Source organism: Taudactylus pleione, unplaced genomic scaffold (assembly GCF_031769625.1).
Source record: "Taudactylus pleione unplaced genomic scaffold, aTauple2 ptg000086l, whole genome shotgun sequence".
NCBI classification, from domain to species: Eukaryota; Metazoa; Chordata; class Amphibia; order Anura; family Myobatrachidae; genus Taudactylus; species Taudactylus pleione.
In genome coordinates, this window is record NW_028284488.1 from 16,079,229 (window position 1) to 16,105,228 (window position 26,000).

Below are 26,000 nucleotides of genomic sequence, written 5' to 3' on the forward strand. Positions count from 1 at the left end.
TAGTGGAAACAAGTATTACAGCTGTCACCCAGTTGCACAGTGTGTCACTGACACCATAACAGCTATGGTGTTTTAGATCTGTGTCCATATCTGCCAATAATGCAGTAGGTTTTAGACAGTTAATTGAGGTTCTGTATCCACGCTACCAAATCCCATCTAGATCCACTTCACTAGAAAAGCAATTCCCTGCCTCTACATGGACATTAAAAAAACTTAATTAGTGGCCTCCAAAATGCCATTGTATCCCCTGTCCACTTAACCACTGATATGTGGACAAGTGGAAGAGGCAAAATGGAGATTGCATGACTGTGACAGTCCACTGGGTGGGTATATTTCCTTTAGCAGCACCAATAGCAGCAGCATCTAACAAACACCAGTTCATTTAGAGGCATGCTACTCTCTGTATCACAGGCTTCAAATATTGACTTACTGGTGTAAATATCTTAAAAAAACTCAGGGAAGTCATTGCAAAATGGCTTACCCCACAGGGACACTACTCAGGAATTGTGATTCCTAATAATACCACAAATATTGTAAGAGCATAACAGCTGGGTGATTTTGAACATGTCCCATGTTTTGCTCACTCTATTTTAAAAAATTACAGGGGCGTGCAGGAGATGCTGTCTGTGACCTGAAAAATTCAGGACATTTTTAGCATTTAGCAGCTGCATGTAGAACAGTGTTGTCAAATTCAGGCCCTCCAGCTGCAGTGGAACTACACATCCCAGCATGCAGTGCCACAGTTTTGCTATTAGGGCATGCTAAAACTATGGCAGGGCATGCTGGGATATATATACCCACAAAAGCTGAAGGGCCCGAGCTTGACATCACTGATGTAGAAGACTGCAGCATCTGCAAGAACATTTTCATTTGCCCTTCCGCCAGCTGAAGCAAGAGGTAGTAACTAGGTGGAGTTCCACCCTTTACATGCTTTAGCAGATGGAGGAACCACAAAAAGCCATCCAAAGCTACACAAGAAGCCATGACATAGCGAACATATACCTTACTCCAGCACAGTGGAGAATACTTTCTGTGTTGTGCAAGGTGCTGAAACCCTTCGAAGTTATCACCTATGAAGTGAGTTTTGCCAGCTTGAGTCAGGTGATTCCCCTAATTAGACTTTTGGAAAAGCAGCTCGAGAAACTGAAGGAGATGAAATTAAGTAATTCCACTAAGTATGTCGAACTTGAAGATCGAGTCCTTTATTTGCTTCGCCAGGATCCAAGGGATGTTAGCATCTTAAAATCGGATAAATACATTTTGGTATCCATGCTTGATCCTAGGTTTAAGTTGTATGTTGTGTCTTTCAATCAAATGGGCACAGATCTGAAGAGATACAAATAGTTGTTGGTGAGCAAATTGTCAGCTAAAGTGGCATGTGACATGGCAACATCTCCTTCTTCAGTTTCTCCGGCAACTGCAGCTGACAGGAAAAAACTCAGCTTTCCTAAGAAACCCATTGGTGATGCAGATGAGTCAACAAAACATTTTGACATCTGGTTTGGTCTAAAAGATTTGTTAATGACACCTCTACCACAACTCTGATATGGTCACCATTCGAAAGAATGGTTGGGGATTATTTTAATAATAGCATCCAAATAGGCATGTCAGAAAGTCCCTTGGACTACTGGGAGAAAAAAAATTAATTTTGAGGCCTAGGGGTAAATTTACTAAAGGGAGAGTTTTTAGAAGTGAGTTTTAGAAGAGATGTTGCCCATATCAACCAATCAGATTCTAGCTATAATCTTCTAGAAGGTGCTATTTAATGTTAAGTAGAATCTCATTGGTTGCTATGGGCAACATCTCTTCTAAAACTCACTTCTGAAAACTCTCACTTTAGTAAATTTATGCCTAATGTGTACTCAGAAACATTTTACAGCACAGCCGAGAACCTTGTCAGCGATTAGCGTAGGAGGCTACTTCCTCAAATTGTGGAAAATATTATGTTCTTTAAACTACAAATTCCATGAGGAAGACTTTTACTGGCAATTATGTCAAAGTTCAGAGGCACCTGTAATGGTGGATTCCAGTGAGGACATATTAATATTGTGTGAAGATGATGTTGAGGGTGAGGATAATAATGGTGACAACATCTTGCCACTGTAGAGCCAGTCTGTTCATAGAGAACATTGCAAGTAATGTCAGCTGCCCTTTGGTAGCTTGTTTTATGAAGGCCCTAACAAACCAATCACTTAAGGCACAAGTGGCAGTGCCTGTCACTGAAGTGATTGGTTTGTTAAACTGTGCATGTCCTGTTTAACCACTTGCCTGGCATGGATGTAATTTTCTGTCCACACCAGGCAGTTCTTTATCTGTACTGGATGTAAAATTTCATCCAGACAGATAAACATGAGGGCGGCTTCAGGAAGAGAATCTTCCAGTCCCTCTGCTTGCCTGCACCCTCTCACCCTCTGTCTGCTGTGCTGCCGATCACTGCTGATCGGCCAGCAAAGCAGGACCCCCTACCCAGTGCCTGCAAAACTGAGCAGCCGATGGGGAAAAGTAAGTTTAACCTCACCCTAATCCCCCTGACATACCTGGTTCCTGTATCCGGTCTCTACTTGAACGTTGCAATGGTCGCAATGTTTTCAATGTTCCAATGGTGGTTTTGATGTTCAGTTATTTAAAAAAAAAACACGATTTTTTTTTACAAATCGTAAAAAAAAAAGAAATTTTTTTTTTTTTTTTAATGAAACCATTTTGGATAAGTTAAAATGGATGTTCCTCACCTAATTCACTCAAACAAAACCTGACAATTTTGGAGCGTTTTTTGGAAAAAAAATCGTCAGTTCAGTGATTAATATACAAAATAAGGGTGCGTGTGAGGGCACTTCCATTTTGCACCTTTTTCCTTTGCATTATATGCTGTTTGCTGACTGACATTTTTATAGTTTATTAGACTGCCGTCCTGTTTGCAATTTTTCATAGATGTTCTATATTTTCGAAAGTGCTGGGCGTTTGTTCCGCTGCTCTGTCACTGTACTTTAGCCAGCCAGTTCGCTGTAGCCTTTGGCCTATATTGGTGAAAACAATATTGTGAGCTGTGAGTTGGTGAAAATTGACTGTAAATTAATGTTATTGTAATTTTAGATGTTTTTACCAATTTTTAAAAAAATTACAAATGAAAAATCAAAACATGTGAGGGCAGTTTTCGCAAAACTAAAACCTATACCTGATGATGAATTAGTACCAAACCAAAACACGGTGGTTGGCACACATCACTAGTAATAACACTTCCCTTCTTTTTCAAAATTTGCACAACAGAAGTAAGTGAAACCGAAACACTCATCTCAAATTTAAATTTGGATGGCTAACTTTATGCAGCCACTATTTATGTTGAATGTTGTCTACCCCTTTAGCTCAGAAATTAAGGGCAACATTGTATTCAAAAGGATATCTTGGCTATAGTTAGACAGTAAAAAGGTTGACAATATCTAGATAGATACCAGATGTTAGATAGGTGAGACTATTTGTGTATCGACCATTTTCGTTTCAACCTTTTAACCCTGTTGACCATTTGTACATGTTGACCTTTAGTATGTCGAACTTTCTCCTTATCAACCTTTTGTCCCTGTCAACCTATTGCCTGTCTAACATCTGGTGTCTGTCTAGACATTGTCGATCGTTTAACTGTCTATCTTTTATACTGTACCACACCCATTCAAAAGAGGAGTTTTAAAAAGAACCTGCACTGAATTTCTCTTATATCCTTGCTGGTTGGAGAATCATAACTTCATCATGATCAGAGTTCTTAGTGTGCTGTACACAATGACAGCTACCATGATGTTGACCTGATACAGATGTATCCATTTACAGTGGCCTTAGTCCCGCAAAATAGCACCTCCTGGTGACCCAGATTCTTGGTGACTCAGCCACGCTGTGTCTTTTTTGCTCAAAATGTGCATCGTATCCACAATAATAAAACAAAATTGCATTTCTAGCAAACACAGACCACTGGGGCTTGTGACATTTGTTCACCTGTGTGCAACTGAGTCTGCATCTATGTAAAAGGGATCTAATGCGAGCAGCTGTGGGTTTTCCTCATGCCAAATATCATCGTGCTTTATCTGCGACTTTGTACAAGTGTGAAATCAATTCACAGTGTACAAGCTTTGCGTCTCTGATACACTGTAAGCATTTTTTTGCTGCTTCTGTGATGCGACTAATATGCAAATTTGAAACAAAAATGCGGTATGCTACTCATCTCAGAGCATTTTAGTCACCCCAGGTGTCTCGCAACATTTGGCCTACTAATGCTCAGTGTATGCAGGGACGCTGCAAAGTTTATAGGCACCCTAGGCAAACTATACAACAACACTCCTGCTTCTCTCAACACCTTCTGCCCAAACCCTCATATACACACATACATGCTAAATTCAGCCCCCTTCCCAGCCACCTAGCCATACACATTGCTCAAGTCAGACTTGTGGCTGCAAAAAAATGCACATAAATATAACCTGCATTCACACTACAGAAAAGCAACTTGCATTTGCAAAAAGCAACAATTTCCCTTCCCGTATAAATTTGAATAATGTTACAAAATAATTATGAAAACATACATGTGCATGTTATATAATAACATAAACATCAGATTAACAATGAGACATACACTTTAGTAAGCCTAGCGGAAAAAAATAAATCAATATATCATGCAACAATTGTAATCAGGTCGTCGGGCCAAATGTAATAGGGTGAGAGTTTATAAAATGTGAGAGTTTTATCACACTTTTTAAACTCGGCCAATGTAATAGAGTCCGAGAAAAAAGCAACAGAGCAAACTCACATGTTGTTAAGACTTAAAAAATGTCACGATTTAAAATCTCATCCAGATATTTTCCCATTTTGAAGATAAAGTACAACCAAAGTGAGAGTTTACTGCTAAACTGTCACATTTTCTAAACTCTCACCCTATTACATTTTGCCCGATGAGTCAGATACTTCATTAAAGTCAGGCTATCACAAAATAATAATGAAAAGATCCTTAGGGGCATCTTTAACAACAAATATTTGTGATATATCCCACGAAAATAGGTGCACATATTAAGTATATCTTGAATGTTGGGGGACTGTAGCAGATATCTGTTGGGGTCCCCTGTTTTTGACAGCAAAAGCAGTCCCCATAGGTTTCTATGGGGGATGCTTAATTGGTGAAATTACCAAGCTCTGGAATCCTGACCCAGTAGCTACTGCCATCTTCAGATGGTATTAGCCATTGTAACCAATGGTTACTGACAGAGTGATGACTCAGGATAATGCAGTGTCTGAACACACTTCAAAGGTTACAATTCCAAGTGGTTTTAGTTGCCTGCATAAAACTGAGAAAGTTCTCCAGTGTGCTGCAGTAAGGTGGTAACAAGTCACCCTCTCACCTTCTCATGGCTTGATGTGTATGTTGTAATGACTTGATGTTGTTCCTCCAGTTGTTGAAGCATATAAAATGTGGAATTCCACCTGGAAACAACCTCTGGCTTTAGTTTGTGGCATTGCAAATGGAACTGTTCTTGCAACTGATGCTATATTCTTCATTCGGTAGCTGAATGTCAAAAATGCCCAGAAATGTTACGGAGCACAGCCAGCATGTCCTGCACAGACCTGTCATTTTTTAAGAAATTTTGAGCCACCAACTTTATTGCTTGCAGAAAACATGACACATGTTGAAATTCATCCAGTTGTAATGCCCATGCAATGCTACTTGCATTATCAGTAATGAGAAATCCTGAGGAAAGTCTTAGTGGGTTAAGCCATTTTGTGATCACATCCATGAGTTTTTCCAACAGATTCACACTGGTATGCATCTTAGTGAAGTCAGTGATACAGAGAGTAGCCTGCCTGTGAAAGAGCTGGTGTTGTGTTTTAGAAAATGCTATTGCTCAATGTGATTGACCCTCTCAGTGGGCTGTTACAGTCATATAATCTTTAGTTTGACCAGTACTGTATGTCCACATATCTGTAGTTAAGTGAATAGTTGGTACAATGGCATTTTCTGGGCACTGCATAACTCTTTTGTTTAACAAGTGAGGAACTGTTGTTCTGGTAAAATAGAATTGAGATGAGATTTGGTAGTGTGGACACATAACCTCAACTAATCATCTAAAACCAGATGCATTGATGACAGATATAGATGTAAGTCTAATGCTAGCATAGCCATCATGGCTTCAGTGATCTGTTATCATTCTGGGTTCCTCTTCCCAAAGATTGTTTTACAGACAATTATGTGAAACTATGGGGTATATTTACTAAAGTGAGAGTTTTTAGAAGTGGAGATGTTTCCCATTGCAACCAATCAGATTCTACTTAACATTTAACTAGCACATTCTAGAAGATAATAGCTAGAATCTGATTGCTATGGGCAACATCTCCACTTCTAAAAACTCACTTTAGTAAATAAACCCCTACTAGACCTTCTTGGTCCTCTTCTGTAAGATTCACCCCCAGTAGCAGCAGCCCTAGCATGCAAGGATTCTTCTTGGGCATCATGGATAGGCAAGACAATTTGCCTTTTCAAATTGGATGAAGACTACCTCCAATTGCTAATAAGGAAGTTGATGATGAAGATGTTAGCAGTGAAGTTTGCTTATGCTAGGATCTATCCATGCTGCTGGTAACTGATGCTGGACTGCTTGTAACTTTATATTATTTTTCAGATTTTGTTAAACAATTCGAATTAACTCACTGTAAATGACATCACATGGAGGGGATGCCTAGATGGTTAATGTCCCTACCTCTACTTACTTTGGCACTGCAAATTCTACAGATGCCTTGACAAATGTCAATATTTGAGTAAAAATAATTCCACATTGAAGAGGTGGAGTTTCTTGTCTTAAGCCCAGGCATGAAAATGCACTTCTTCTTATCACTGGTAAGAACTGCTGTCACTGGTGGCTGACTTACTTTGGCTTACTTTGAAACACAAATTACAACAACCTCCTAAATGTTATCAACTTGTTCTGGTCCAAAAAATTCATCATTAATATTCTCTTTAGAATCAGATACACAATTATTCCCCTCATCCTGTTGCACTTCCAAAGAAGCATCCTCAATTTAGTTGTCTAAACCATCATCATCACAGCTATTACAGTGTCAGAATTGGAAATGTCAGACTCACGCTTAGCACTCAGGGACACCCTCTCCTCTGGAATCTGTGAAGTGTGTGAACATACAGTTTGTTCTTCAGCCTTACTGTTCTTTTTGTGCACTGATTTGCTTGTTTTAGAAGTTATACATCTAAACTCAGAGTGAGAAGGTGGTGTATGTGAGGTTAAAGAAGATGCCTAATAATGTGTGGCCCTAACTTTCAAAATATGCATTCTAGTGCATGAAAGAGCAGTAGCAGGACCACAACTCTAAAAAACAACTGTCATAGTCTAAGCCTTTCCTTGCCACTTCATGTGGTGTATGATATGTTGGCAATTTTAAGTTTTTAAGCAGTAACTTTTCCCTTCATAGTTAGAGGCAATAATTTTTTAAAGATTGTCAAACATTGTGTAGTGCCCTTTCTTAAACCTTCTTCTTACCCCTTGGTCTTCTCTAAAAGTAGATGACGAAGTAAGATGACTGCCAGCACTAGTATTGGGATGCTCATGTTCTTATAGACTAATTCATGATTGATTTACATCAGGACAGGTAAGCTAAGGTACTTTAACTTAACTGTCATCAAACCAAGTGAACATACAATGCGGTAGGGAAATGAGGGCCTATTATGTTTACAATGCATTTTTATTAAAATACTTGCATTTTTTTACATCAGAAAACAGTTTTTTTGTGTTTATTATTTTAGGGAACAACTGACAGGAACATGACCATAGCCAATAAGAACAGTCATATACGTTGCTTCTCAAAAACACACTCTTGAAATATGATTTAAATTGAATTATATAATTCTTGAGGTTTTTTTGAAACCATAATAAAAATAATTTTTAGCACTTATTATTTTGGGGTGCAGCTGATGGGAACATGACAACATACACTGGGTCACTGGGATGCTATCTGCACCGTATGGCATATAATAGTCTGGGCTCTGTATTGATTGGCAGTTACTATTATGCTTTCTGTATTGTATAGTAGTCACTATATTGCTCTCTGTATTGTATGGTGGTCACTAGGATGTGATCACTGAATTGGTCTGTTGTATGGTCACTCTAGGCTCCTAGTGCATTGTTGAGGTGGTAATTTGCACATACAGTATTGCTGCAATCATATTCCATGACCTACTGAAGGTTACATTTTGCTGTAAACAAAGTAAACATAGTTAGTTGGGCACTAGAAACTTAGTAGCCCTGTGTGGCTGTAATCCTTAATCAGATCCTGACTATTAAGGGGATTGGGGTGAGAGAGGCTAGTATAAAGTACTCGGATCCAATACTGCCTGGGAGCTCTGGCCTACAGAAAGGTACAACAATTTCCCAAAATTATCTGGCCATGTCCCTATTTAGCAGTGATGGTGATATCTGTGAATGGAGCAATATAAGTACAATGTGTTATGACCGTGACGCCTCTTCACACTGGTGTCTGACATTTTTAATTGTGTTTATATTTATTGGCACTGTATTACAGCATGGAAGGTTTCCAATTGTGTATAGATTTTTATTTGAAATAAAGTGGTAAAAGAGTGATTGTAGGGTGTCTTTAATTTTCATAAACTGATTGGGACTAGATGTATTTTGAATATAGGGAAGGGACCCAAGTCTAACAGAGAATTCAAAATACATCTATTTCATATACACCTTATACACACAGCCTGAAGGTAATTTTATACAATAGTTTCAATAATTTTGTGTATCAAACAAAGCCTGTGTACATTCATGAAATTCATTTATAATATGCCACCAGGCCACTGATAGGGAAAATCTTGGATTGTCCACATTCACTCTAAAGCCCGATACTAATCCGAAGGCAGATATTATATTTAACAAAGCTGGTAAGGAGACATTTGGATTTGAGAGAAAGAGCAACATCATCAGCAAAAAGTGTGACATTCAGAAGTGCATTGCCAGCCGTGATTCCCTCTACCAGTAGAGATTCATGCAATGCCACAGCCAAAGACTCTATCACTAAAGTGAACAGTAGGGGAGATAATGGGCAATCCTGTCTCATTCCTTGACATATTGTGAAAGGTGGTGAGATATATTCGTTACAAGAGATTTGCGAGAGGAGGTTAGTGTAAAGTGTCTTTAAAATATTAATAAATGAGGAAGGTATCCCAAAATGCTGACGAGTGTTAAAAAGATAATTCCAGTTCACAAGATCGATTGCCTTTTTGGCATGAAATGAAACTATCACTCTAGGCATGGAGCAATTAGATGAATGGGTCTGTTGACTGGCAGCCAAAACCCTCCGGACCACTGAACCACTGAATGCCTCCCCAAGATAAAGCCCGCTTCAGACTGTGAACATAAATTTTTGTTAATATTTTATAATCTATATTAAGTAACGAAATGGGCCGGTAAGATCCTGCTAGCAATAAGTCTCTTCTCGGCTTAGGGAGGACTTTAATGATTGCCGAATTTAAATTAAGTGACATCATTTTAATCGTAACAATATGATTGTAAAATGACACTAAGGTTTCACCAATATGAGGTAAGAGTATTTTGTAAAATTCGGCAGATACTCCATCAGTGCCAGTATCCTTAGAGGGTTTTAGCCACTGCACTACCTTGACAACTTCCTCAATTGTGATTGGCTTTATGAGTGCTTCAGTTAAGTCTTCTGGAACCTATGGAAGGAGGGTGATGTTCCATGTAGTAGATGACCCAGCTGTTGGAAAACTAGTACTAGAACCATCATTGTAAGGTGTAGCATATAAGTTTTTCATACTATCAGTGATTTGGCTGCTAGATTCAGTCAATGAACCATCAGGTGTACGCAGTGGATGCACCACCGTTGGTGAGTGGGTACCTCACAGCAAATTAGTCAATACTTTATGAGCCTTGTTATCAAATTTGTGAAATTTGTAATTGATAGAAAAAATATATCATTCACCCCTGACCTTGAGATATTCATCAAATTGAAGTTTTGGTTGTGACATATGCTCATTTGGATAATGGATTTGGGTTAGATTTGAATGCCTGAAAAGCACCTGTGAGCTTAGTTTGAAGCTCAAGATATGCATTGGTTATTTTTTTTTTCTCTGCAGACAAATGTGAAATAATGACCCGTGTAAAACTACTTTCCCTACTGTACTTCCCAAATCAATGAGGGGTTGTATTCTGCATAAGAGAGATTTGCATGTTTATAATCTATCCAGGCAGCATCTAGCCTGTTATGAAAAGAGATAGATTGAGATAAGTGAGTGGGAAACAGCCAGTGTCGGAAAGGGCCCTTGTCTAAGTCTGTCTGACTTGGTCAGAGAGGGTAATAGGTTCAATGTTTCTATTCAATACTTTAACGAGATAACAGAATATAGTCTATCCACGACAATGTTTGATGTGCTGCCGACAAACAAGTATAGTCCGTATCGGAAGGTGAATAGCCCTCCAAACATCTACCAGTTGTAACCTCTTCGCTAATGTAGGAACTCCCAATTTGGGGAGTAGGCAGCAAGATTTGGAGTTTAGGAGCAATCCAGAGCAATCCAGAGTAGATGAGGAGATGATATTAATATCACCACAAGCTATCAGTGAGTCTGAACAGAATACCAATGCTTTGTCAATAAATGATTATTATAAACATTTGGTGCATACACATTGCATAATACATATTTCGAATTGTTAAGAATTGAAATCAACTAGCAGACATAGCATTAGAATGATAACTGTGACTGATGAGGCGTAATAGAGCCGCATGCTATAACCCTAGGTATAAATAGTTAAGGGTAACTGATACTTCAATAATTAAAACAGAACACTCAAAACATACTATATCAGATCTTGATGTGCCCTAATATATCAGAGAAGTGGGTAACATCGTTATATATATAAGAGCAGGTATAAGCATAAAACAAAACATTCAACGTAGTATATGTCTAAGTATACTTAGCCACATCACATGTAAAAAGTAGAGCATCAGACAAACATCCTTATCCCTTGAGTCCATAAAATACAGAAGATTGTGACCCAGAAAAATGATACATAAGGAGAAGGCCTTGCGGGCTATAGAGAGTTCCAAAGAATAGTGCTCAACTTTTTGTATCTAGAAGCCACCCAGAATGCTTGCTTGTGCAAATAATTAAGGCAACAAAAGAGAACAACTCTAGCATCTGGTGTACAGGGGGGTTGACCTACTCTATGAACTCTTTCCACCACAAGATCACAACATTCTGTTTCAATACCAAATAATGATGGTAGAGTATTTCAGACAAAGTAAGCCATAGCGGGTCCTTTGACCATTTATGGAAGCCTACCAACCTAATATTGTTCCTACAAGGTAGTCTAATTTGTTCCATAGATGGTAATTATCCTGTTCCAGTTTGTGAATGGTGCATTTTAACTGAGAGACATCTTTGCAGACTTCACTTCTGTGAGTAAGGTGTTGTAGCTGAGAAGTGATGTCATATACAGCCTGAGACAGGAGGGGGCCCATTGTTGTTTTAATAGCCTTAACCACATCATTGTAGGTGACATGAGTCTTGAGGAGCCACCCTTTTTTGCAGCAGGCTTCTGTGTCTTTATCTGGAGCCATATTAGGATCAGGATCAGGGTCTGAAACTCTTTGAGTAAGGTATTGTAGTTGAGAAGTCAGATACAGCCTGAGACAGGAGCAGGCCCATCTTTGTTTTAATGTCATCAGCCACATAGGTGACATATGAGCCACCTTTTTTGCAGCAGGAATTACAGGTGACTTATGAGTCTTGAGGAGCCACCTTTTTTGCAGCAGGAGTTATGGCTTCTCTATTTTATTTGTAGCCATATTAGGATCAGCCCTATGCTTCTCCTGTTTTTGGTGTTGAGGCTTCAGTGTAGCAGAGGATGCAAGAAATTTTTCCATATTAAGAAATGAATATGGGCAGTGGAAGTATGTTTTGGGTTATGGAACACTGCAGATGATGTTGTGTGCAAGGGTTAGCAATGGGGCCTTATGCAAGAGACGTTTATTACATCTTGGTAGAATCCAGTGTAACCTTAATAAAAATGAATACCACATGGTGAAGATAGTAAATTATATCATATGAAGCTGTTTACAGGGGTTCCTGAGAGTGCTAATAATACTTTGCGACCTGTCCAGCAGAGTCACTACATTAGATATGGTATAAATAAGGCACTGTAGAAAAGTAGGAAAGTCTCTCAGTAAGATGCTTCCTCAATCCACAGGCGTGGGGAAAAAAAAACTAGCAATAATAGCTGCCAGTCTCAATATTAAATTGAAAAGAGCACACCCTTCTCTACTGAGTTTATGCAGAGTTTAGTAATGGCACCAGGTATTACTGAGCACAATGGAGAGTGTAAAGATTAAGATACCGGTTGTTCATCTTGATGGGTAAGGGAGGGAGTCCCATACAATGTATAAATAAGCACAATGTTCCAGCATATACATTATAAGGTAAAAGCTGATGTTATGCTCTGGTTCTTGGGCAGCCTATAACATTATATTACATCGGTTGCTTTTGAGAAAACAGTCCAAGATGGTGAATTACAGCACCGTTTGTACTCACCCAGTTAAGTAACAATGGGGGGGTATCTGGGTCACTGGTATATCTGGTGTGTCAAGGGGGGAATCTCTGGAGGTCTTACAATCCTTATCAGTGCTGTATTTCACCAGCAGCAGATGGCGTAAAGACGTTCATGTGCTGCCATAATAGCCTTGGCTGGTCCGTCTGAAGTAAGGTGGTAATTGAGGCCGTGACTTCAGCGAGTACTAGACACGGACACCGGGAGGCCACAGAGCCCATCAAAATGGCAATGGCTAGTGCTGCAGTCTCAGAGGAGGTGCTGGAGGTGATCTGAGCCCAAGGAAGGGTGCTGTGAATTGATGTATCGGGGAATCTGAATCAGATCAAGAGCTCCCGCATCCTGCTTGCTCATCAGCTAGGCCACACACCCCACTCATTACTTACCTTAAATGTTGCTCCAACCAATTAGCTCCTACTATCACGGGTTTAAAAAATGACAATTAGGAACTGATTGGTTGAAGCACCATTTAAGATTAGTAACAAGCGATAACAAGAATATCACTCGTTAATAAATTTGGGCCTAGCTTTGATTGTAGGAATTCATCTAGTACTAGCAGAAGCCATAACAGTTAGTGCCTTGGTCAAAGTCCATCTATAACAAGTCTTGCTCTGTGCTATATATCTTAGTGTATCCAGTAAAAAATTACACCTTACTATTAAGAATGTCTGGATAGTCATTAACCATTTAACTGATTATTATTTTTTCCATTAACAACATAAAAAAATTATAATTTTTTTTAACTTAATTAAGTCATTAACACATTCTAATAACCTTATTAAATACTTCAGTGAGAAATAAAAGTTATGAGGGGGGTGGTTCTAGCCCCCCCACACCCACTGTTCATACAGTATGTCCCCTTTGTAACATTAGCCTCTATTTAGGAATACATTCCTAAGGGTAGCAATATACTGTACACTAGCAAATACAGTAGCAGATACAGTAGCCTAAGGGGTTGATTTACTAAGCCTTGTATTTATATAAAGTGGACATATATAAAGTACCAACCAACCAGCTCCTAACTGTTGTTTTTGAAACAGCCTGTAACATGGCAGTTAGGAGCTGATTGGCTGGTACTTTATCTCTGTTCACTTTATCTCCATCCAAGACTTAGTAAATTGAACCAAAAGTGGCTACAGATCCCACAGTGACTTTAACCCCCACTCTCCAGTGGTAATAGATCCCCCAGTGACATTGACCCCACCCCCTAGTGTCCATAGGTCTTTATTGAAGCTCCTTCACCACTTTGTACTGGATTTCAACTTTACTTTCCCACACTTGAGCTCCAGAATGCCATTTGTATGACATTCTGGGGTGCCAAATCGGCAGGACCAGAGCAGGAAATAATTTCTACACTTGTGCAGAGGGACAGAGGTTTATGACATGGTCGCATAAGATACAAGCGTTGCAGAGATAACCCACCTGGCTTGGCTGTACCCCATGCAGGCATGCCAAAAAGGCATAACCATGTACCCAAAATCATGTGGGAATGTCCGCTTCAATGCCACACTGCTGCAAATGGGGAATGTGTTTCAGAAAATGCATGGCTATGCCACACATGTCATGTTAATGCCAAGCATAGTACCAGGGCCTGACACTTCTCATGCCAGTGCTGAAAATGGATTTTAGATTCCAAGCAAGGATAGACTACATATGTTTATTATATGGCCACTAAGTACCACTTTAAGAAACATTGACAGTGGTTATTATAACTGGAGGTAAATTGTGTTTGACTAATAAATATTGAATTTAGTATTATTTGAGTTTAACTGGAATGTGAAGCTTTAATGTTAAAGATAATAGATTAAATGGAAAAAAAACATTATGATCCTGTAAATCATTTGGTTTATTGTTTATGTTTTACTAAGATGAAAGGCAAAAATGTTAAATGTGAGTAAAAAAAGATACAAAAATATATTAGGAACAAGTGGACAACTTACTGTTGATGTTTTGAGAAAACATAAATGGTCTGGTAGAAATATGAAAGATCATATAGTTCATGTTATACTGCAATCTCTTAAAAATTATTTTGGTCTAGTCAAACATTATCTTGGTACAGTATAAGTATCTTGTTAGAAATATCAGATTATATATTACACTGTCAGCATTTCTTTTCACAAGCCTGCTATTTATTTTTTCACAAAAATAAAAATGCTTATTCAGAAAAGGTGCCATTATGAGAAATGTGTTTAAAACATTCATACATTCGTTCAACATTAGAAAACCTTCTAAGTGGAAACCTTCCCTTTTCAGAACAAATATATCAAGTTTTACTGTCTGTTTACAGACACACAGTAATGTGTTAGAGGCAATGTCAAGCTGCATACAGGTACTGTAAAGTACTGTATGACACTCTGACAAGTCTCCCTGCATTGACACGGGATATGGGTACTATGAGTTATGAGTATTCTATATTTACAAAGACAAGGTCATTTCATGTCTCCTTATAATATATTCTGCCATGTTTAACCTAAGAAAATGCATTTGCTCAGTTGTGCCTAGCACAGAGTAAAGTATATGCTAGACATAATTTTATTTATCCCTCTATGCAGGATGTCAGCAAATTCAGAGAGTGTCTCCTCCAGATCTAGGCATGTCCACAAATAATGTCAAACTCTATGCCAATAATGTTTGTAGGTACTGGCATAGGTCATACTTTTTTATTTGAAGGTGGTCATTATGTAATAAAATATACAGCAATGAGACAACGTAATAAACTGCTCCGATCAGTTTGAGAATTAAAATTAGTGCAGACATAAATCTAAAAATGGTGTGTCCTATTCCAAGCAAAGACTTAACAACAAGAGTAATATAGATAAGGAAAGTAATTTGCAAAGTAAACGCAAATGCTCCACGACATCCGTTGAAGAGTTACCACACAATTATACCACCAAAGTAGGAATAGGGATAAACCGTAAACATTAGATTAAAGGACCATTGCTAAGCATCTTTTTGTTGTACCACAAAGACATTTGGAAACAATGATTATGAGATTTCTTAGTTTTAGAAGAAAGTGTGTGTACACAAGGAGCCAAGTGTCAATACATTTCTTATGATGGGTACACACTGGCCGATATATTGGCCGATCAATTGATTGGCCAATATATCTTTTGCCCGTCGGCCAGTGTGTACAGGTGATATGTCTGTGAACGACGTCGTTTACAGACATATCGCATTGGCTGTGCTGCACAATCGATGGACAGATATGTTTGCAGACATATCTGTCCATGAGCAAGTGTGTACGGGCGATCAGTAGATTGCCCGTAAACATGCAGTGGCAGCCGCAAGGAGGGAGGCGGACCCGCCCCCCGGCCAGCGGGTCCCGCGGCTGCCGGATAGATGATGGTCGTTCAGTGTGTATAAACGACCATCATCTACAGATATATCTGCAGATCACTCGATCTGCAGATATATCTGTCAGGTGTGTACCCACCTTTAGTTTTACCCTGTGTATTTACAGACATCTCGATCCAATCCATAGTGAACAGAAAAGGGACTTGGGAGCATTACATTTATACCAGGGGTCTCAGTAAGATTCAGAGGTCTATTTATCAATCAGTGAAAATGTGCAGATGTGGAGAAGTGGACCAGTGGAGAAGTTGCCCATAGCAACCAATCAGCATCTGCCTATTATTTTATATACAGTACTTGATAAATGCTACTTGGAAGCTGATTGGTTGCTTTAGGCAACTTCTCCACTGGTTCACTTCTCCACACTTTTCAATGCTTGATAAATTGACCCCTCATTGTGATAAGATAGCCTTTTTTGTAGCAGCTGCCACTTTAAACAATAAGAGTCTTGCATCCCAGGAAAATCTTTGACTGCTCTCCACTAAATAATATAATTTAGCTTCACATAGGCTTTCAAGAAAACCATGTTTCCATAACAGGAAACATGGTTTTCCACTTAGCCAAACTCCCATTATATAATCCAAATCTGTCCCTTATGTGAGAGTATATAAAGTAAGTAGAAATCCTTTAGAGGGGCATCTGGGCAATGCACCATTTATAACATTACCTTTAAGCACATCTCTCAAGGCCTGAGTGACTTCAGAGATATAACTAACCACTTGGAGATATGGGAATAAGGAAATAGTAACATAAGGATAGTACTCTTGTAACTGAAACCAGGTATAGGGTTGTAGGTTTTCTCACATCCAAGAATGGATAAAGAGATTGCAGGCCTCAACAATATTACAGAGAGGATTTGAGACCTTTGCAATGACAAGGGTTCCAAAGTGGACATGCATCCTCTCTTACTGGCTATGAGACCAAGGCAGTCATGCCACCCATCCCCATCATAATCGCCAATGACAACTCAGAATTGATGGGTGAAGCTTGAGGGGGTGCTTGCAATGGGTGCCAGGATCGGAGCCACAATCAGTCACAATGCTTGATGAAATTCAAGATGCAGCATCTATGTTATTCTTCACAAGGGCCATGCAGTAGTACAATAGGCCCCCTCATGTTCACTCACAGCCACTTCCTGAATTCTGTCACTGCACTGAGTGGCTGCAACAAGATGAAAATAAGATCACCAACATGATAGTTAGGGTATAGGGTAGAATGGGAATAGTTGAGAAAAGGTAATTTTAAAAATAAGGACATAATCATAATTGTTTTTTATGAATTGTCATTGGCAGATTATGATGGGGATGGATGGCACGACTGCCTAGATCTCATAGCCAGTAAGAAACCCCACAGTATGTGTGCATGTGTGTGTATACCAATTATTTGTCTTTTTTTAGTTGCCGTCACCCTGACCAAAAATTAGACAGCTGTTGAACCAGAATAACTTTGTGAGCATCATCGTGAAGGTGCAAGTGTCAAAAGTTGTGTCAATGTGGGATTTTTTGGGAAACCAGATGTTACTTTCTACACAGACAAACAGAAAACCAAGGAGGTGTTGAGTTAGTCAAGGTGCAATAAAATGTATGTTTTTTAAATTGCAGAAACAAAGATAGTTTAAACTGATGAAAGAATTTCACTGCGTGTTAATACTGTGAATACACAGAGGGCATGATTCAGAGACAGACGCTCTGAAAGAGCGCTCTCTCTGAATCAGGGCATTTTTTTTTTATTGGAGCGGTCACCCACAGCTATGCGAGTGGCCAGGTTGATGGGCGCGATGGTCAAGACCATTGCAACCATCGGGCTTGCGACGAGACCCTTGTGGTAGGGTCTCGTGGCCGCAAGCCCCAGAGAGCTTCTGGCTCTAATAGAGCTGGAAGCTCTCCCACTGACATCACTGGTGAGGTCAGTGGTGCCGCCGCCAAATGGCAAACGTTCCGTTGGGAACGCCTCCGTTTGGCCGGCCACCCCCCCAACCCACCCACTAAATGGGGCGAGCTGTCACTCACCATCAACAGTTCGCCCCCATTTGGTGTGAGACCCGGAGCACCCGTCACTAGCCGGGTCGCGTGCATGCCCAGTGGGCAAACATCGTCCCTGGTTACGAGCACTCAGCACTTGCAACCGGGTCTGAATCAGGCCCAGTGTTCAGTCCAAATAAAGGAATATGTTTACTGACATCTAATGTGTTTGAATCTATGTACTTCTAGTTGGGCATTTTAACTTACCATCCCTCCTATAATGTCCTGAAAACCCCTGCATTTCTGGAGGTTTGATTAGTATTATATTGCATATTCATAACTCCACCTCTCGCTGCACAATGTTGCAAATCATGGCTTTGAATAGCAGGAGCTGGGGGACAATGACAGCATTGTAGCATCACTATACATGCCAAATTGCACCCTCCCTTTCCTTTTTGCAAAAACATCAGTCTGAAATCAGATGGATCTCAGAATATGCTTACCCCTGAATAGCCTGCAAATCTGCCTACACATCAACTACACTTATCCTACATCTGAACGCCTAGTTACACAGACTCTGAATTACCAACAGCTGCTCATTGTTGTTTTTATAGGCACATGCACAGTTGCTAAAAATCCCAAAATCCATTTACAGAGTGGCCTTGAAAGTTAAATCAAGACCTTAAAGGTACAAAAGGTAAATAAATGGAAATAATTTATGAGCATTGCAAAAGCATAGGTTCAATCATATGAATTAAGTAGTACAAGACAGACTTTTGGGGTATTTGGAGGAAAAACAATTATTTAAAAATGAAAATATGTGGCTTAACGTAAGTGTGTTCTAAAAAAACAAATATACAGGAGAACATTTTTTAAAGTAAAAAACAGAAACATATTACTGAGATTCTATGGGCCTGATTCAGAGATTGATACCGCACGCAAGTGGCTGATGTTTACAGTCTACACAAATGTCCCGATGGTTACCGCCGAGAGCTGCTTCAATAAATTTGGGCACAAATAGAGAATATCTGTGGGGATTTCAGGGTAGTTACAAGGGAGTGGCTTGCCAGATGTGAATGTGTTGTAGTCAGGGACTGCGTCTTAAGATGCAGTTGCACTGACACAGTTGGCCATGTTCAGACAGATAATCTGTGCCTACATAGGCTGGTGCAATGTTTGATGGTGCGACCAATGGTATGATTGATGTATCCAATGGTGCTTCTAAATACGCACAGTATCAGATTAATGCCTTAGCCTTTGGGTTTCTCTGTATAAATACCATTGGCTGCACCATTAGCATAAAGACACTGACGCATTTTGATAAAAGACGTAATCGATACTGCAATAGCAAGCACCTCTGAATCAGGCACTATGTTAGCAGATGCAATAGTCAAAATAGGTGGCAGAGAACTTGAGAAGTCAACTTGGCTCTAAAAAATGGAAAATATGAGCTAGCCAAAGAGGCAAAGGCTATACTACAGATCAAAATGGTAACTCCCAGGAAACAATGTGAGCTTATTGGTCCCAAGAATCTAAGACAATTTAAATAAAAGAAAAAAAGACTGCTGATTTAGATGAAATAATGGTCAAAATATGAAAACAATAAAGTTCAATTAAATTAGTAATGTGCGGGTAAGATTTTTTCCTTAATGACCCAGGCTTTAACTTCATTAATTCACTCACATAATGTTGGTCAAAGTGATTTTTTGGCCTGCTGGGGACTCCAAATACCTGCAAGTAGATGAAGAGCAGTTCGAGTCCAACAAACTTGGCAATGTAATATCTGTAGGTCCACTGTGACAAATCGCTTGCAGGTGTAGTTGTATCAAGGTTGAGGAAGCAAAGAGTTTTAATGCTCCTGTATGTGGGTGTGGGTGGTGGAGCTGGATTCTTCTTTGCTAGGAAGTGTACAGTATAATTGTTGTGAAGTTATAATTGTATTAATTACATTGAATGGAGTTGGTACCATAATGTTGAAGTAGTACATATTTTTTGAGGAAGGGTTAATTATTAATGAGGAAATGATACTCTACTGTAAGGTGATCAAAAACTAAGTATGGTGTCCACAACTACTACTGTGGTGACTGTAGCGCTCAACATTATATGGTGGTCACTGATGCTCTGTTTTATTTGGTGGTCACTGATGCTCTTTGTATTACATAGTGGTCATTGTGATGTTCTTTTAAATATATTGTGGTCACAGTAACAGTCTACAGTATCCATTAGATGGCAGTCACTGTACTGTTCTTTATTTTATGCTGTATCACAGTCACTGTGATACTCTTTGTGTTGTATGGTTGTCACTGTGTTGCTCTGTGGTGGGTGAGGTAGTGTAGTTTAGGCAGTGATACCTTCTTCTGAGTCTCCAGACAGTAGATCCTGCATACTCCATTTAAGGAGCTATCTATCTATTTGTGTACACACATATATAATCACTTTCTATTTTGCTGCATTTACATTAATGTTGTACATTAATGGCCTCTAAACACTACGCAATATCTTTAATGATTTGGCTGATTTAGACACATCAGAACTACAAATCATTAAAAAATGTGTAGCATGTATGTACTACATCATGTAGTGCACGCTCCCATGTGGTCATCAGCCTCATCGCCTGATCTTATGTACTGCATGTAAGATCAGGCAATGTGGCTGATGATCCCATGCAGCGCTATGCGGCGGGGGGCAGCATATCGGGCACCATATCGCCCAGTGTGTATGGACCACTGTATATTTTGGCATGTTGGCACTGGGATCGTCAGCGACATTGCTGGGTACACATTGTTTAGTGTGTACCCAGCTTAACAATAAAGTGCATTCAAAGAGGTTACAAAATATGTTCCAAAGGTTATGAAGTAATTATTATTATTATCGTTTATTTATATGGCGCCACAAGTTTTCCGCAGCGCCTTACAAAGTACATAAACAAATAGATTGATTTACAGTGACTTACAGTACAGTACAATACATTACAGGACATGGATAATATACATTGCTACATTAACGACCATAACACCCAGATAAGCAACAATGCAAAGCAATCAAGTGTTAGGTGCCCTGGTAGAGAGTAAGAAGTAGATGAAGGTATAGTAAGGAGATGCACAAGATGGTAGAGGGTGTCAACATTAGAATGTTGACACCAGAATGTCGACCTGGTTTGAATGTTGACAAGGACACAGTGCACATGTTGACAAGGACAGGTCATCATAATTTTGACATTTTGGGCAAAATTTACTGAGCAGCGGGTTCTAAACCCCAGTGGTTTGGCTGTGGTTTTGCTATCCACAGATTTACTAAGGCCAAAACCGCTGCAAAACCACAGTCAAAACTAATTTTATATTATAATAGAACAGGGCTGTCATTTAGAAACCGCCGCCAAACTGCCACCAAACCCCCGGGGTTCAGAACCCTCTGCTTAGTAAATATTGCCCCTTGAATCTAAACAGGCAGTACTGTATGTCAACAGTTTATTTTTAGGGTTGGGTTAGGTTATGGTTAGGGTTCGGCAGCAGTTAGGGTTAGGCAGCAGTTATGATTAGGGCTAAAACCCATTGAAAATGCCATGCTGACATGCTGACTGTCGATATTCACAATGTCAACATTCTGGTATAGTTGACATTGTGAATGTCGACCTAACATCCATGTTACCATTCTGAATAGCAACATTCTGATGTCAACATTTGGAATATTTACATTTTTACCACAATCTGTAAAAAACTCACCTTCTTAAATCAAAGAGTAATATTTAATTCCCTTTATTTTTCTCCAAAAGATGCTACATTTTCTGTGGGATTTGTCTAGTCTGGAGTAAAGGTTGTGGTACAGTGTCTTGAATAAAATATAATAATATCCTCAGTGCAAAGCGTGTTGAAATAATGTGTTCTTGTGTCAGTGTTATGTCAGGGTTTTTCACAGAAATATTATTAGTAATGTAAATCTGGAAAGTACAAAAGTACATAATTTAACAATTTCCCCACTAACAGCTTAATTTAAATGAAGTGTATTTTTACAAGGAAAACCTAAATTGATAACAATCTAACTTGCGAGAAATTTTAATAATGACATAAATTCAACATAATGAATGTGAAATTTCTTAGAAGACAAAGTACTTTACCAAGCTTTTAAACATCTAATTTTAAATGAATTTCTTATGTTTCAAAATGCATAAAGTTACTCAAATGTGAATGAAATAATACTTGGATTTCTTATTAATTAGAATGACTTTGACTTTATTTCTTTGTGATCTACACAACAAAAAATATGTGATAATTTAGTAATTACTAATCTAAAAAGGCAAGAAAAAGTATACATATATGTGTATGCAACAACATACATTATATGTAGATGGTCATTAACAGATAATGAAAAAGAGACAGAAATCAAAGATCTCTTATCAAAAATTTAATAAGTCTAATGCCATATGTTCATGTCATTCTTTTATGTGCACATCCAAAGTTATTTAACATTGCACAAAAGTTGCACAAATATGTTATAATCAGCTTGTATAAATGCAATATAGATGTAGAAATATTGTATTGGAAATAGAGATGAATGCCAACCCTTGTGCTTTGGTTTTGGGTCCAGTTATATCTTCTGGTTTTGGTTTTGCAAAACCACCCTCACGTATTTGATTTTGGATCTATATTTTTGTTAATTTAAAAAAAGACAAAAAAACAGCACAATTGACATAATTTTGACTTGTTGGCATGCAATCCAAAACCCAACTTCGGTTTATAAATCAAGTTCCTTACCAAAGGAAAATCTGTATCAGGACTCGGTGCACCTCGGTACCCCAAAGTGATTCAGAACTCGGACTCATTGGAAATTAAAGTACAGTAATTGCCTCAATATGACAGTGTGAAATACAATATGGTGGCCTTACTCTGGTGCTTTTAACTAACTTAAATACATATAATAAGAAACAAAAGTCACATAAGGTTGATCAAAAGGATAAATGTCCTTTGTGAGTTTTATAGGTAAATAGCGTCTTCAAAGTTGATGTCTTAAGCCAAATTCCAACATATTGGAAATAAAAGCAATTTTTATTTTTTATGTTTCTTTTTTATGTAATTTTCTCTGAAAGCAGATATTTGGGTTTAATAGTATGGGACATGTCTTATGTTATTGTTGAAATACATGCTAGTTATAATTTTTTCCTTAATTAATAAAAGTTGTAAAACTCAACCATGTGGCACCATATAACAGCCTTCCATACTTTGCTTTTGGATGCTAACAGCTTCCTATACTGTCTGTATGGCCACTAGCTATCTACTTTACACTTTTTTGGTTTGAAGATAATTTCCACACTCTGTCACTTCACACTGTAGAGTTGACATTTCTAATTGAATTGTGTGGGCTGGTATTATTTTGTTGTCAATGTCATATGTAATACGGGGTGTAGAAGTAAGGACTCACGACAGGCAGGTACTCAGTAAAGCAGTGTCTTTAATGGCAGCAGACATTGTACTTTAGCAAACAGAGGCTTAAACCTGGACACACAGGCACACAACATAAATAAACAGATGACTGTAAATGTCCCAGCACTCCCAGTGCTTAATGGTTAGTCTGTTGCAATGGCCTTGAGCCACAATATGCAATGCTCTTCTATCACAGCCACTCATCAGTCCCTGGCACTAAAAAGACTTTGGCCTACTAAACTGGTCAATAGCCGGCGTCAGTGCCCTGAGGACTGGGAGTATCAGAGTTTTGAACCCTTCCTGTCTCTCAGTGATGAGCTGCAACTGGGCCTGTGCAGCTGTGAAAACCCAGAGTTCCAAATCTCCCTTACTGCAGAAAACTACACAGGCTTAACTCTAGCCCTTGGAGGGAACCGATCCCACAGGAAAGTGGGTAATTCAGATGACTAAATTCATGTAATATATTTGTTAACCCACGACTTTACAGTATGGAACTTATCACTAATTGAAGCTGTACCAAAACATGACTTACAAGCATTTTGTGATTTTACTAAAACAAAGTATTGTACAGTAGTGTATATTAACACTGTAGAAATAGGTCTTGACTGGATCTAAAATTTTAAGCATGTCATTATCATTTTACAAAGCAGTGGTGGAAACAAGCCTATAAGAAACCATTCATCCTATTTTATTTATTTGTGTAATTTGCAGAAGTTAGCGCTAAAAATGCATTAACAGTGGATGAGTGTGAATGAGGTATCAGTCACACTGCAAGTAAATTGAAATGAACATAAAATTACTATATGCCATTTTTAATCTTGTTCTTTTAATTCCCAAATAAAAATATTAATCAACATCATCATAATTCCAGCAAACTAGTAATGTGATTAATAAAACGAATATGTTAATTTGAGAGTCTGAATCTTTACATACATATTTATTATATTTTTGCTTACAACAATAAAATGAAGTATTAAATGCTCATTAAATCTGACATCTGGCCATTTCTGTATGAGCCATTTAATAAAGTGCATTTAGTTTTTTATTTAACAATAAACTATTTAATTGACCATATCTTGCTAGAACTTGAATGATGGCATATTTTGAAACATCTGTATGTAATAAACACTTAATAAGAAAAAATCATAATTGCTTAATAAAAGGGCATATCTGTGTTTTGAAGAGTAATGTATGTAGAGAGCTTCAGGTTATAGAGGCACAAAGTTTTGCCAAATTTTTTTTAGAGGGATGAATATCAAAAACAGGGTTAAGTTGGAAGCTGTTCAGTTTTCATTTGCAATACAAGAAAAATCATACAGTAGGTAGCATTATATAATTTGGAGTTCCATAACTTTACAATAACGAATAGTTGCAATGAGTATAAAGATGATGTGTTTTTGTTGAAATATGTTAAAGTGTTATATGGCATAAGTTGTTAGCCAAGTTGTGCTATCAGCATTATAGCTTGCTCTATTCTTCTGGCAAAAGCACAGCAGAAAACACTTCTTTTGGCTAATAACAAGGCAATTTGTAATAGAGATATAAAAAAGCTGGTGATAAACCTGGTCTTTAAAATAATATTGCATGTTCCACACACAGATAAAGAAAAAGTAACAAATTTCCAAATGAACAGGAATGGGGATACAGAAATGCAAGGCACAGACTTGAGATGACATACAGTATATGAGACATGCAGACAGGAGTAGACTGAACCAGGTGGTAAGGGATCATGTATTTTGTTTGTGCTGTTTTCCAACCATATAAACAGGGATGTGGCTGCAGGCTGACAACACACATCACACAGGTGTGCATCATTCGTTCAAAGCAAATACTACTCTATGGGGGTTCTTTAGGATGTAAGGATGGTAACTAGTTCAACAGTTCTTAAGCCCCCCTATCCAGTGGTGTGGTCTAAAGCATTCACCAGAGGGTACCATAAAAAAAATGTATGTTTAAAAGGGTATGCAGTCGGGAAGCCGGCGGACCTAATCCCGACAGCCGGCTTCCCGACTGCTTAATCCCAGCGAGGGTTAAATGACAGGCATCTAAATCTAGACGCCTGTCATTTTACTGACACTGGGAGACCGACGCCTGGCATCCCAAGCGAAGTGATTCCGGGCGCCGAGTTCGACCAGCCGCGGGGGTGGGGGGAGAGGGTTAGGTTTAGGGCTCCTGGGGGGTATTTAGGGTTAGGCACCCCACCAGGAGGTTAGATTTAGACTAGGGGGAGGGAGGGTTAGGGTTAGGCACCCCACCGGGGGACTTAGGTTTAGGCGGCGGGGAAGGGGGGGTTAGGTTTAGGCACTTAGAAGGGGGATTAGGGTTAGGCACTGGGGGGAAGGTTAGGGTTAGGCAACCCTAAGGGAGGGTTAGTGGGTAGAATAGGTTAGTGAATACTTACCTGGGGATGATGGGGATTTTTCATCCTTGTCGGGATTTGAACCGCCGGTGGTAAATCATACCGATTCCTTTAAAAGAAACTAACTTATTTGTTGGCATTGTTTTGCTATGATCCAGGTTGACAGCACCATATTTCTGGAGCCCTTCATCTAGAGAGGGTTACAGTTTAGCTAGTCCCATGTCAAATGCTTCCGTTCCTACCCCCACCTCCTTTCTTCCTCCTCCTCCCCTTACACATACTGTAGGACAAAAAATGTATGTAAAAGGTA